Here is a 14,390-nt window from a genome sequence, read left to right as displayed (position 1 = left end):
GAGCTGAGAAAAAAAATGGTTTACTTGGCAAACAAGATGAACTGGCACAGACAGACAGAAAACACAGGTATAAATACACAGGGGATAAGTGGGGAAGATGGGCGACACCTGAAGGGGGGTGGAGACAAGCACAAGGACAGGTGAAACAGATCAGGGTGTGACACACTGCATCGTTCACACCTTCTGTATCCTGTGCATGTGACAAATAAACCTAGATTTTATTTGATATAGTATGTTTACCAGAGACGGTAATGTGAATAACAACATGACCTGCACCAACGTCAAATTAGGATATAAGAGACAGCCTCCAATTTCTTAAATTATCCTGTATTATACCCTGCTTTTAGAACCGTAAACTATTTTCTGTAATTAGCTCGCCATTAACTTGTAAATAATGATCTTGTTATGATTTTATTTTCCTGAAATAATGAACACAAATTAGTTCAAGTTAAAACGTTGTCAGCTATATGATATGGTCATTATTTGGGTAGGTGGGTAGGTGCTCTCTTGTAGGTGTACTAAAACATTCAAGGGACATTTTCTCAAAAGTGGGGTTTCAAGTTGATCAACTTTCAAAGCAGAATTACTTTCCCATTGTTCCTCAACTGTAGTGAACGATATACCATTTTCTAGCTCTGAGTATCTACTTTTATCCAATGTCAAAATCACAATTTCAAATGTTGCTGCTTTTCAAATATTATTGAAAAGATTAAATAGATATTAAAAGGATATTCATATAAAAACTCTACAACAATTATTTTATACATTCTTAGGCCTTCTCTAAATGCGTAGGCCTTGACCGTTCCTTACTGCCTAAAGGGGAGTGGGTTGCTAAAACAACAATATGCTTCTACACCTGCATTGCTTGCTGTTTGGGGTTTTAGGCTGGGTTTCTGTACAGCACTTTGAGATATCAGCTGATGTACGAAGGGCTATATAAATACATTTGATTTGATTTGATATCTATCCTCTGAAAATGAAGGCCAGGCTTTTGCTAAACTTTTACACTTCATCCAAAAAAGTGAAATTCTAACCTTCGCTGCATTACATTTGAGAGCATAGATAATATAAGATCAACACAATAGTGTCAGCCCAACAGGATGCTCAGCTCTGTCCAGCCAGTCTCTTCTGGGTTATGTGGATTAGGTCAAGCCACCACAGGGGCACTTACTGTAGCCCACCTTCAGCATATCCTCGCTGTTCACTGCAGAAACTCTGAAATCTGCTGAAATGCTATGCATCTCAGAAACCAAATAACCTCATTTGAGAAGTGTTGTTCTACAGAGGTAGACTGTTCCACTCAAGACACAGGTTTCAAAGAAGATGATAGCTATTAGGATGTTCGCACCACCGTGCACATTTTTCTTCTTGGAGAGATGGGTATATTTTATTTACTTTTGTTATGATGGCATGTTCAGTATACCTTTTTTTTTACTCAGAAACTTTTGGCCATAGCCTTCATCAGGGAGTACAATGATCAAATACATTTTATTACAACTCGCAGACACTTTTTTATGTAATACATGTATCACTAGCCACTTTAACTATGCCACTTTGTTTACATACTCATCTCATATGTATCTACTGTACTCGATACCATCTACTGCATTTTGCCTATGCCGCTCTGTACCATCACTAATTCATATATTTTTATGTACATATTCTTTATCCCTTTACACTTGTGTGTATAAGGTAGTAGTTTTGGAATTGTTAGCTAGATTACTCGTTGGTTATTACTGCATTGTCGGAACTAGAAGCACAAGCATTTCGCTACACTCGCATTAACATCTGCTAACCATGTGTATGTGACAAATAAAATGTGATTTGATTTGAATAAAAACATGAAGTGCCTGCGGCACTCCAGGACCAGGGTTGCCTACCCCTGAAATATATCACCTGCAATATGTCATGTGAAACATTTTCTATGTCAGTGTAGTTAATAGCAGGCCCCATATGAAATAGGCTCCATACCTGTGTTTAGTCTGTTTGCATCTCGTCTGACCTTGAGGACCAGGATGAGGATGATTATCAATATAACAGCAGTTACAACACCCAGGATTACAACCAGTAGGAAGAGCTTCATGGTTCCATCTTCCCCTCCTACAAAACAGATTTCAATTAGAATAAGAACTATACAAACTTTTACCCCGTTTGCTACCAATTCAGAATTAAGCATTCTCAGATTGCTATAAAATGCTGTTGTACTTTATTTGTTTTCTGTTGTACTCTCATGGTATATCATATTAATTCATTTCTGAAAGATTCTCACTTAATATTACAGAATGAACATACCTTCTTCATAGTGCCCTTTAGGGTCCTTGTCATAATCTTTGTGACCTTTAGAACGATTAGGTGAGTTAAATATTCTACTGTTATTCAAACTTTTATACGATAGTATTGTATCTCTCACATAAGTCAAAATTATATCATATACCTAGGATAAATATTTGTGCATTTGGTGTCATTGCAGACAATGTATTGAAAAGATTACCTTTGACCTTCATGACAGTTGCGTTGGTGAAGATGAAATAGTTATCCAACATTCCACAGAAGTACAGACCAGAATCGGCTACATTCACCTCTGTGATTGTGAGAAAGATAGATATATTGGTGATTAACATTTTCGTATGATTGCCATGAAATCCATTTTGATGACTAACAGTTGGCAGAGAGCTCCACATAGATGTGATGCACAGGGGTTCCGAGCTGTTGACTTGCTTGAACCAGCCAGCATGTCCCATTTTTTTTTAAGGACAATGATGCACTGCAGGGTGACATTTTCCCCTGAATGGACCACCACTAAGCGTGGCGGAGAGACAGAAACATGGGTCAGATCTGAAAGAGAGAGAACGAAAGTTAAGAGTTGTGAATAAAAAGTATTGTTCATGCACAAGATATACACACCTAAACACAGTCACAACTATGTGAGAGTCCAAATCTATTGATGAATCACAAAAATCGGAATTGAGGACGCAGTAACTTACAGAAGCTGCAGAGGATGTGTTACGGTGCGTGAATGAGGACCCAACAGCGAATTAACGTAAACAGAGCTTCTTTAATGACAAAACATAGGTAGGCTCAGATGGACCGGCAGATTCCGACAGGACAGGACAAGGTTGCAGCAAACATGACGATAGTCTGGTTCAGGCATGAATAACACAAACAAGAATCCGACAAAGACAGGAGCAGGAACAGAGAGAGATATAGAGGACTAATCAGAGGGAAAAAGGGAACAGGTGGGAAAAGGGGTGACGAGGTAGTTAGGAGGAGACAAGGAACAGCTGGGGGAAAGAGGGGGAGAAAAGGTAACCTAATAACGACCAGCAGAGGGAGACAGGGTGAAGGGAAAGGACAGAAACAAGACACAACATGACAATACATGACAGTACCCCCCCACTCACCGAGCGCCTCCTGGCGCACTCGAGGAGGAAACCTGGCGGCAACGGAGGAAATCCTCGATCAGCGCACGGTCCAGCACGTCCCGAGAGGGAACCCAACTCCTCTCCTCAGGACCGTACCCCTCCCAATCTACTAGGTACTGATGACCACGGCCCCGAGGACGCATGTCCAAAATCCTACGGACCCTGTAGATGGGTGCGCCCTCGACAAGGATGGGGGGGGGGGGGGGGGGAAGACGAGCGGGGGCGCGAAGAACGGGCTTGATACAGGAGACATGGAAGACCGGGTGGACGCGACGAAGATATCGCGGAAGAAGAAGTCGAACTGCGACAGGATTAATGATCTGAGAAATACGGAACGGACCAATGAACCGCGGGGTCAACTTGCGAGAAGCGGTCTTAAGGGGAAGGTTCTGAGTGGAGAGCCAAACTCTCTGACCGCGACAATATCTAGGACTCTTAGTTCTACGCTTATTAGCAGCTCTCACAGTCTGCGCCCTATAACGGCAAAGTGCAGACCTGACCCTCTTCCAGGTGCGCTCGCAACGTTGGACAAAAGCCTGAGCGGAGGGGACGCTGGACTCGGCGAACTGAGATGAGAACAGCGGAGGCTGGTACCCGAGGCTACTCTGAAAAGGAGATTGCCCGGTCGCAGACGAAGGAAGCGAGTTGTGGGCGTATTCTGCCCAGGGGAGCTGTTCTGACCAAGACGCAGGGTTGCGAAAAGAAAGACTGCGTAAGATGCGACCAATAGTCTGATTGGCCCGTTCTGCTTGACCGTTAGACTGGGGGTGAAAGCCGGAAGAGAGACTGACGGAAGCCCCAATCAAACGGCAAAACTCCCTCCAAAATTGAGACGTGAATTGCGGACCTCTGTCCGAAACGACGTCTGACGGAAGGCCATGAATTCTGAAAACATTCTCGATGATGATTTGTGCCGTCTCTTTAGCAGAAGGAAGCTTAGCAAGGGGAATAAAATGAGCCGCCTTAGAGAACCTGTCGACAACCGTAAGAATAACAGTCTTCCCCGCTGACGAAGGCAGTCCGGTGACAAAATCTAAGGCGATGTGAGACCACGGTCGAGAGGGAATGGGAAGCGGCCTGAGACGGCCGGCAGGAGGGGAGTTACCGGACTTAGTCTGCGCGCAGACCGAACAAGCAGCCACGAAGCGACGCGTGTCATGCTCCCGGGTGGGCCACCAAAAACGCTGGCGAATGGAAGCAAGCGTACCCCGAACGCCAGGGTGGCCGGCTAACTTGGCAGAGTGAGCCCACTGAAGAACGGCCAGACGAGTAGGAACGGGAACGAAAAGAAGGTTCCTAGGACAAGCGCGCGGCGACGGAGTTTGAGTGAGTGCTTGCTTTACCTGCCTCTCAATTCCCCAGACAGTCAACCCGACAACACGCCCCTCAGGGAGAATCCCCTCGGGGTCAGTGGAGGCTACTGAAGAACTGAAGAGACGAGATAAAGCATCAGGCTTGGTGTTCTTAGAGCCCGGACGATAAGAAATCACGAACTCGAAACGAGCGAAAAACAGCGCCCAGCGCGCCTGACGCGCATTAAGTCGTTTGGCAGAACGGATGTACTCAAGGTTCCTATGGTCAGTCCAAACGACAAAAGGAACGGTCGTCCCCTCCAACCACTGTCGCCATTCGCCTAGGGCTAAGCGGATGGCGAGCAGTTCGCGGTTTCCCACATCATAGTTACGTTCCGACGGCGACAGGCGATGAGAAAAATACGCGCAAGGGTGGACCTTGTCGTCAGAGAGGGAGCGCTGAGAAAGAATGGCTCCCACGCCCACCTCTGACGCGTCAACCTCGACAACGAACTGTCTAGTGACGTCAGGTGTAACAAGGATAGGTGCGGATGTAAAACGATTCTTGAGGAGATCAAAAGCTCCCTGGGCGGAAACGGACCACTTAAAGCACGTCTTGACAGAAGTAAGGGCTGTGAGAGGAGCTGCCACCTGACCGAAATTACGGATGAAACGACGATAGAAGTTCGCAAAGCCGAGAAAGCGCTGCAGCTCGACGCGTGACTTAGGGACGGGCCAATCAATGACAGCTTGGACCTTAGCGGGATCCATCTTAATGCCTTCAGCGGAAATAACAGAACCGAGAAATGTGACGGAGGAGGCATGAAAAGAGCACTTCTCAGCCTTCACAAAAAGACAATTCTCTAAAAGGCGCTGGAGGACACGTCGAACGTGCTGAACATGAATCTGGAGTGACGGTGAAAAAAATCAGGATATCGTCAAGGTAAACGAAAACAAAGATGTTCAGCATGTCTCTCAGGACATCATTGACTAATGCCTGAAAGACAGCTGGAGCGTTAGCGAGGCCGAAAGGAAGAACCCGGTATTCAAAGTGCCCTAACGGAGTGTTAAACGCCGTCTTCCACTCGTCCCCCTCCCTGATGCGCACGAGATGGTAAGCGTTACGAAGGTCCAACTTAGTGAAAAACCTGGCTCCCTGCAGGATCTCGAAGGCTGAAGACATAAGAGGAAGCGGATAACGATTCTTCACTGTTATGTCATTCAGCCCTCGATAATCTATGCAGGGGCGCAGGGACCCGTCCTTCTTCTTAACAAAAAAAAACCCCGCTCCGGCGGGAGAGGAGGAGGGGACTATGGTACCGGCGGCAAGAGCTACAGACAAATAATCTTCGAGAGCCTTACGTTCGGGAGCCGACAGAGAGTATAGTCTACCCCGGGGGGGAGTGGTTCCCGGAAGGAGATCAATACTACAATCATACGACCGGTGTGGAGGAAGAGAGGTGGCCCTGGACCGACTGAACACTGTGCGCAGATCGTGATATTCCTCCGGCACCCCTGTCAAATCACCAGGCTCCTCCTGTGAAGAAGAGACAGAGGAAACAGGAGGGATAGCAGACATTAAACATTTCACATGACAAGAGACGTTCCAGGAGAGGATAGAATTACTAGACCAATTAATGGAAGGATTATGACAAACTAGCCAGGGATGGCCCAAAACAACAGGTGTAAAAGGTGAACGAAAAATTAAAAAATAAATGGTTTCGCTATGATTACCAGAAACAGTGAGGGTTAAAGGTAGCGTCTCACGCTGAATCCTGGGGAGAGGACTACCATCCAGGGCGAACAAGGCCGTGGACTCCCTTAACTGTCTGAGAGGAATGTCATGTTCCCGAGCCCAGGTCTCGTCCATAAAACAGCCCTCCGCCCCAGAGTCTATTAAGGCACTGCAGGAAGCTGACGAACCGGTCCAGCGTAGATGGACCGACAAGGTAGTGCAGGATCTTGAAGGAGAGACAGGAGTAGTAGCGCTCACCAGTAGCCCTCCGCTTACTGATGAGCTCTGGCTTTTACTGGACATGAAGTGACAAAATGACCAGCAGAACCGCAATAGAGACAGAGGCGGTTGGTGATTCTCCGTTCCCTCTCCTTAGTCGAGATGCGGATACCTCCCAGCTGCATAGGCTCAGCACCCGAGCCGGCAGAGGAAGATGGTAGTGATGCGGAGAGGGGGGCAACGGAGAACGCGAGCTCCTTTCCACGAGCTCGGTGACGAAGATCAACCCGTCGCTCAATGCGAATAGCGAGTTCAATCAAGGAATCCACGCTGGAAGGAACCTCCCGGGAGAGAATCTCATCCTTTACCTCTGCGCGGAGACCCTCCAGAAAACGAGCGAGCAAAGCCGGCTCGTTCCAGCCACTGGAGGCAGCAAGAGTGCGAAACTCAATAGAGTAGTCTGTTATGGATCGATTACCTTGACATAGGGAAGACAGGGCCCTGGAAGCCTCCTCCCCAAAAACAGATCGATCAAAAACCCGTATCATCTCCTCCTTAAAGTCCTGATACTGGTTAGTACACTCAGCCCTTGCCTCCCAGATTGCCGTGCCCCACTCACGAGCCCGTCCAGTAAGGAGAGATATGCCGTAGGCGACACGAGCAGTGCTCCTGGAGTAAGTGTTGGGCTGGAGAGAAAACACAATATCACACTGGGTGAGGAACGAGCGGCATTCAGTGGGCTCCCCAGAGTAACACGGCGGGTTATGTGGCCGGTGGATCGAGGCGGAGATGGTGAACCTGTTCTGTGAGGTTGGAGACTTGGGTGGCCAGGGTCTCAACGGCATGTCGAGCAGCAGACAATTCCTGCTCGTGTCTGCCTAGCATCGCTCCCTGGATCTCGACGGCTGAGTGGAGAGGATCCGAAGTCGCTGGGTCCATTCTTGGTCGGATTCTTCTATTACGGTGCGTGAATGAGGACCCAAAAGCGAATTAACGTAAACAGAGCTTCTTTAATGACAAAACATAGGTAGGCTCAGATGGACCGGCAGATTCCGACAGGACAGGACAAGGTTGCAGCAAACATGACGATAGTCTGGTTCAGGCATGAATAACACAAACAAGAATCCGACAAAGACAGGAGCAGGAACAGAGAGAGATATAGAGGACTAATCAGAGGGAAAAAGGGAACAGGTGGGAAAAGGGGTGACGAGGTAGTTAGGAGGAGACAAGGAACAGCTGGGGGAAAGAGGGGGAGAAAAGGTAACCTAATAACGACCAGCAGAGGGAGACAGGGTGAAGGGAAAGGACAGAAACAAGACACAACATGACAATACATGACAGGATGAGAATTGGCACATTTATGCGTTCCATTCTGAGTTTAGATCTACACTGCCAGACCATGAATGAATGACTGAATCTTCAACTAAGAGAGAAGAAAGTAATTTGAGATTATGGGTGGTACAAAGTGTGACAACCATAGCTGCATTAAATTACCAAATAAAAATTATCACTAACCACTGATGTTCCACTCTTACATTTGGTTTAATAGAGAGAATGATACTTTAAATATAGACTGTAGTTTATCATGGTTCCCAAAATTATCAATTGTAAATACTCAGTTAGTCAAAAATAGTTAGTCAGTTAGTCAAAAATATTTTGTCAATTTTACTGTAATAACCTTTGAAAAAGGTCTGGACGACAGTAAGTTTTCCAAATCCAAATAAACTCAACTGAGTTTATTTTCAGCAAACGTGTATATGTTTGTATGAACATGACATAATTCAATAACAGAGACATAAACTGAACAAGTTCCAGAGACATGTGACGAACAGAAATTTAATGTGTCCCTGAACAAAAGGGGTGGAGTCAAAATAAAAAAAGTCAATGTCTCCTCCTCATGGACTGCACCAGATTTGCCAGTTCTTGCTGTGAGATGTTACCCCACTCTTCCACTAAGGCACCTGCAAGTTGCCGGACATTTCTGGGGGGGAATGGCCCTAGCCCTCACCCTCCGATCCAACAGGTCCCAGACGTGCTCAATTTGATTGAGATCCAGGCTCATCACTGGCCATGGCAGAACACTGACATTTCTGTCTTGCAGGAAATCACACACAGAACGAGCAGTATGGCTAGTGGCATTGTCATGCTGGAGGGTCATGTCAGGATGAGCCTGCAGGAAGAGTACCACTTGAGGGAGGAGGATATCTTCCCTGTAACACACAGCGTTGAGATTGCCTAGAATGACAACAAGCTCAGTCCGATGATGCTGTGACACACCGCCCCAGACCATGACGGACCCTCCACCTCCAAATCGATCCCGCTCCAGAGTACAGGCCTCGGTGTAACGCTCATTCCTTCAACGATAAACGCAAATCCGACCATCACCCCTGGTGAGACAAAACCGCGACTCATCAGTGAAGAGCACTTTTTACCAGTCCTGTCTGGTCCAGCGACAGTGGGTTTGTGCCCATAGGCGACGTTGTTGCCGGTGATGTCTGGTGAGGACCTGCCTTACAACAGGCCTACAAGCCCTCAGTCCAGCCTTTCTCTGCCTATTGTGGACAGTTTGAGCACTGGGCATTCCTGGGAGAGAGTTACTGTCACGTTTTTGGAAATGAGGCGGATCAAGGCGTAGCGTGAGTATAGTTCCACATATTTATTTAAATCAAAAGAACAAAACTTACAAAGACCGCGAGGACGTAGCGCCCAAACACACTAACAAACAATCAATATCCCACAAAACACAGGTGGGGAAATACAGTGCCTTGCGAAAGTTTTCGGCCCCCTTGAACTTTGCGACCTTTTGCCACATTTCAGGCTTCAAACAAAGATATAAAACTGTATGTTTTTGTGAAGAATCAACAACAAGTGGGACACAATCATGAAGTGGAACGACATTTATTGGATATTTCAAACTTTTTTAACAAATCAAAAACTGAAAAATTGGGCGTGCAAAATTATTCAGCCCCCTTAAGTTAATACTTTGTAGCGCCACCTTTTGCTGCGATTACAGCTGTAAGTCGCTTGGGGTATGTCTCTATCAGTTTTGCACATCGAGAGACTGAAATTTTTTCCCATTCCTCCTTGCAAAACAGCTCGAGCTCAGTGAGGTTGGATGGAGAGCAGTTGTGAACAGCAGTTTTCAGTTCTTTCCACAGATTCTCGATTGGATTCAGGTCTGGACTTTGACTTGGCCATTCTAACACCTAGATATGTTTATTTTTGAACCATTCCATTGTAGATTTTGCTTTATGTTTTGGATCATTGTCTTGTTGGAAGACAAATCTCCGTCCCAGTCTCAGGTCTTTTGCAGACTCCATCAGGTTTTCTTCCAGAATGGTCCTGTATTTGGCTCCATCCATCTTCCCATCAATTTTAACCATCTTCCCTGTCCCTGCTGAAGAAAAGCAGGCCCAAACCATGATGCTGCCACCACCATGTTTGACAGTGGGGATGGTGTGTTCAGGGTGATGAGCTGTGTTGCTTTTACGCCAAACATAACATTTTGCATTGTTGCCAAAAAGTTCAATTTTGGTTTCATCTGACCAGAGCACCTTCTTCCACATGTTTGGTGTGTCTCCCAGGTGGCTTGTGGCAAACTTTAAACAACACTTTTTATGGATATCTTTAAGAAATGGCTTTCTTCTTGCCACTCTTCCATAAAGGCCAGATTTGTGCAATATACGACTGATTGTTGTCCTATGGACAGAGTCTCCCACCTCAGCTGTAGATCTCTGCAGTTCATCCAGAGTGATCATGGGCCTCTTGGCTGCATCTCTGATCAGTATTCTCCTTGTATGAGCTGCACGTTTACAGGGACGGCCAGGTCTTGGTAGATTTGCAGTGGTCTGATACTCCTTCCATTTCAATATTATCGCTTGCACAGTGCTCCTTGGGATGTTTAAAGCTTGGGAAATCTTTTTGTATCCAAATCCGGCTTCAAACTTCTTCACAACAGTATCTCGGATCTGCCTGGTGTGTTCCTTGTTCTTCATGATGCTCTCCAAGCTTTTGCACGCCCAATTTTTCAGTTTTTGATTTGTTAAAAAAGTTTGAAATATCCAATAAATGTCGTTCCACTTCATGAGTGTCCCACTTGTTGTTGATTCTTCACAAAAAAATACAGTTTTATATCTTTATGTTTGAAGCCTGAAATGTGGCAAAAGGTCACAAAGTTCAAGGGGGCCGAATACGTTCGCAAGGCACTGTAGCTACCTAAATATGATCCCCAATCAGAGGCAACGATAAACAGCTGCCTCTAATTGGGAACCATATTAGCACCAACATAGAAATATATATACTAGATCACCCCCTAGTCACGCCCTGACCTACTACACCATAGAGAACTATGGGCTCTCTATGTTCAGGGTGTGACAGTTACACCCGGTAACCGAAGACGGACCATCATCAGAGAACTCACAATCTGGTCCACGCAGAGACCCCATCGGAGACCTTCAACACGTAATTACATCAATATATTCTGACCCATAAGAGCAGCAGTTCAGGGCAAGGTTAGTTTTAAAATAAGCACAGCTGACAAATGTACCCAACTGTGTTTTTCTCTCATGCACTCTCACTCTCTCAATTCAATTCAATTCAAGGGCTTTATTGGCATGGGAAACGTGTTAACTTTGCCAAAGCAAGTGAGGTAGACAACATACAAAGTGAATATATAAAGTGAAAAACAACAAAAATGAACAGTAAACTTTCTCTCTCTCTCTCTCTCTCTTTCTCTCTCTTTTGAAATCCCCATTTTGTGTAACACATATTGTGTTGCCTGCTAGGGACCCGTTTTATCGTACTAAGATCTAATCAATAGTCTAGACTGTGTGTTTGTGTATGTGAATCTTATATTATAATTTTAGCTTGTTAGCAAATAAATAATCAACTCAATTGGTGTGGTACGGACTTATTTGGTGAGACTCGGGTTTGTGCAGATTCCTGTATTATGCGAAGTTCAGAATGAGACTATAGAGGAAATTGATTAATTAGTCACTGTTGTAAAATCGATATTCTGATATTCTTTGAGTTAATTTGGGAAATAGAAACTCAATAAATCTAAAATTTTCCTAGGTAGCCCCAGATTAATGAGTTAACCTCACTAGGGTGTGTGGGACAGTAGAGTTCCACCTCGTCAACAGCCAGTGAAACTGCAGGGCGCCAAATTCAAAACAACAGAAATCCCATAATATAAATTCCTCAAACAAAGTATTTTACACCATTTGTTGTAAATCCAGCCACAGTGTCCGAATTTAAAAAGGCTTTACGACCAAAGCACACCAAACGATTATGTTAGGTCAGAGCCAAGTCACAGAAAAACACAGCCATTTTTTCCAGACAAATCGAGGAGTCACAAAAAGCAGAAATAGAGATAAAATGAATCACTAACCTTTAAAGATCTTCATCAGATGACACTCATAGGACTTCATGTTACACAATACATGTATGTTTTGTTTGGTAAAGTTCATATTTATGTCAAGAAATCTGAGTTTACATTGGCGTGTTATGTTCTGTTGTTCCAAATCATCCGGTGATTTTGCAGAGAGCCACATCAATTTACATTCACATCAAATTTAGTTGCTTTTCTTATTTTCGTGAAAATGTTGCCTGCTGCCAGCAGAGCCTAGCATAGCATTATGCCATGATAAACTTACACAAATGCTTGTCTAGCATTGGCTGTAACGCATATTTTGAAAATCTGAGATGACAGTGTTGTTAACAAAAGGCTAAGCTTGTGTTTGAATATATTTATTTCATTTCATTTGCGATTTTCATGAACAGGAAAAGTTTATAGGGTTATTTATGTCCGTTGCGTTATGCTAATGTGTTTGAGGCTATAATTACGCTCCCGGATACGGGTTTGCTCGTCGCAACTGGTTAACCTCACTAGGGCGTCCCACTTGGCCAACATCCAGTGAAATTGCAGAGCGCCAAATTCAAAAACAGAAATAATCATAATAAACATACATAAAAGATACAAATATTATACACCAGCTTAAAGATAAACTTTTTGTTAATCCAACCGCTGTGTCAGACTTCAAAAAGGCTTTACGGCGAAGCAAACCATGCGATTATCTGATGAACAGCGCCCAGCAGACAAATCATTACAAACAGTTAGCAGCCAAGAAGAGGTGTAACAAAAGTCAGAAATAGCGATACAATTTATCACTTACCTTTGATGATCTTTATATGGTTGCACTCCGAAATCTCCATGTTACACAATAAATGTTTGTTTTGTTCGATAATGTCCCTCTTTATGTCCAAAAACCTCTGTTTTGTTGGTGTGTTTTTGTTCAGCAATCCATTGGAACAAAGCGCTGTCACAACAGACAGACGAAAAATCAAAAAAGTACAAAATAAATAATCAATAATATTTCATAAGCCTCGTCAATAGAAAAGGAGAAACAAGAAAGGCGCGCTCCCGATTGCGCGCTGGACTCATGTCTGGAAATTTCCACTGTCCACTCATTGAAAATGTTGTATCTCCCTCATTTTTTCAGAGTAAAAGCCTGAAACAATGCCCAAAGACTGGCCACATGTAGAAGAAGCCATAGAGATTGTGAACTGGGTCCTAAGTCTTTGTATGGTGGATAGGCTTTCAATGGAAAAGCAGCCTTTCAAAATAATAGTACTTCCTGGATGGATTTTCCTCAGATTTTCGCCTGCCATATCATTTCTGTTATACTCACAGACATTATTTTAACAGTTCTGGAAACGTTAGACTGTTTTGTTCCAAATCTACCAATTATATGCATATCCTAGCTTCTGGGCCTGAGTAGCAGGCAGTTTACTATGGGCACGCTTTTCATCAAAAATTCCGAATGCTGCCCCCTACCCTAGTGAAGTTAATCACGTAATTATAAACCGTTAAGCATTCGACGGGCAGCAGTCGTCACATTAATCAATACAACATCATGACAGCCTCATTGTCTCATCTTCCTGGCCTCTTCCTTAGCATTTCCCAATCAAAATGTACAACTATTAATTCCCATTACAAAAGTCGTTATCACATTAAGCACGTGACCTGTCGGGCCTTAAAGAATGGTGGCAGTTTCCATACGTTTATGTAAAAATGGTTCCACCTATTACAAGTCAAAATGAGTTTGGTTGATTCCACTGCCACTCAAATTCTGCTTTAATACGGTTGGATGGCCGGTGCCTTCTTTCGAGCTTCTGAGGGCCTAGCCAATGTGGAGCTATCTAGCTACATTTCTTCCCAGAGACAACCAGTTTTAACCTGTCCTTTTTAACACAAACTGAAGAGATTAAATCAGAATGTAATTGAAAATAAGAATATAATCAGAATATCACTGAAATATTATTGAATAGATCAAACAGAAATGAAAACCACATTTATATTTAAAATATACAATTACTTCATAAATCCTTGGGCCTTCTGAGCTCCCCAATCCTTAAAGGGGAGTGGGTTGATAAACCTCCCTGGGATAGGTGGGACGCTTGGTCCCACTTGGCCAATAGCCAGGGAAAATGCAGAGCACCAAATTCAAATAAAATAATATAAAAATCCAACTTTCATTAAATCACACATGTAAGATACCAAATTAAAGCTACACTCGTTGTGAGTCCAGCCAACATGTCAGATTTCAAAAAGGCTATTATCTGATGATAGCACAACGGTAAACAAAGAGAGAGTAGCATATTTCAACCCTGAAGGCTCAACACAAAACGCAGAAATAAAATATAAATCATGCCTTACCTTTG

The sequence above is a fragment of the Oncorhynchus mykiss genome, chromosome 9 (assembly GCF_013265735.2).
Source record: "Oncorhynchus mykiss isolate Arlee chromosome 9, USDA_OmykA_1.1, whole genome shotgun sequence".
NCBI classification, from domain to species: Eukaryota; Metazoa; Chordata; class Actinopteri; order Salmoniformes; family Salmonidae; genus Oncorhynchus; species Oncorhynchus mykiss.
The sequence above is the reverse complement of the archived record's forward strand: the minus strand, read 5'-3'. Positions refer to the sequence as shown.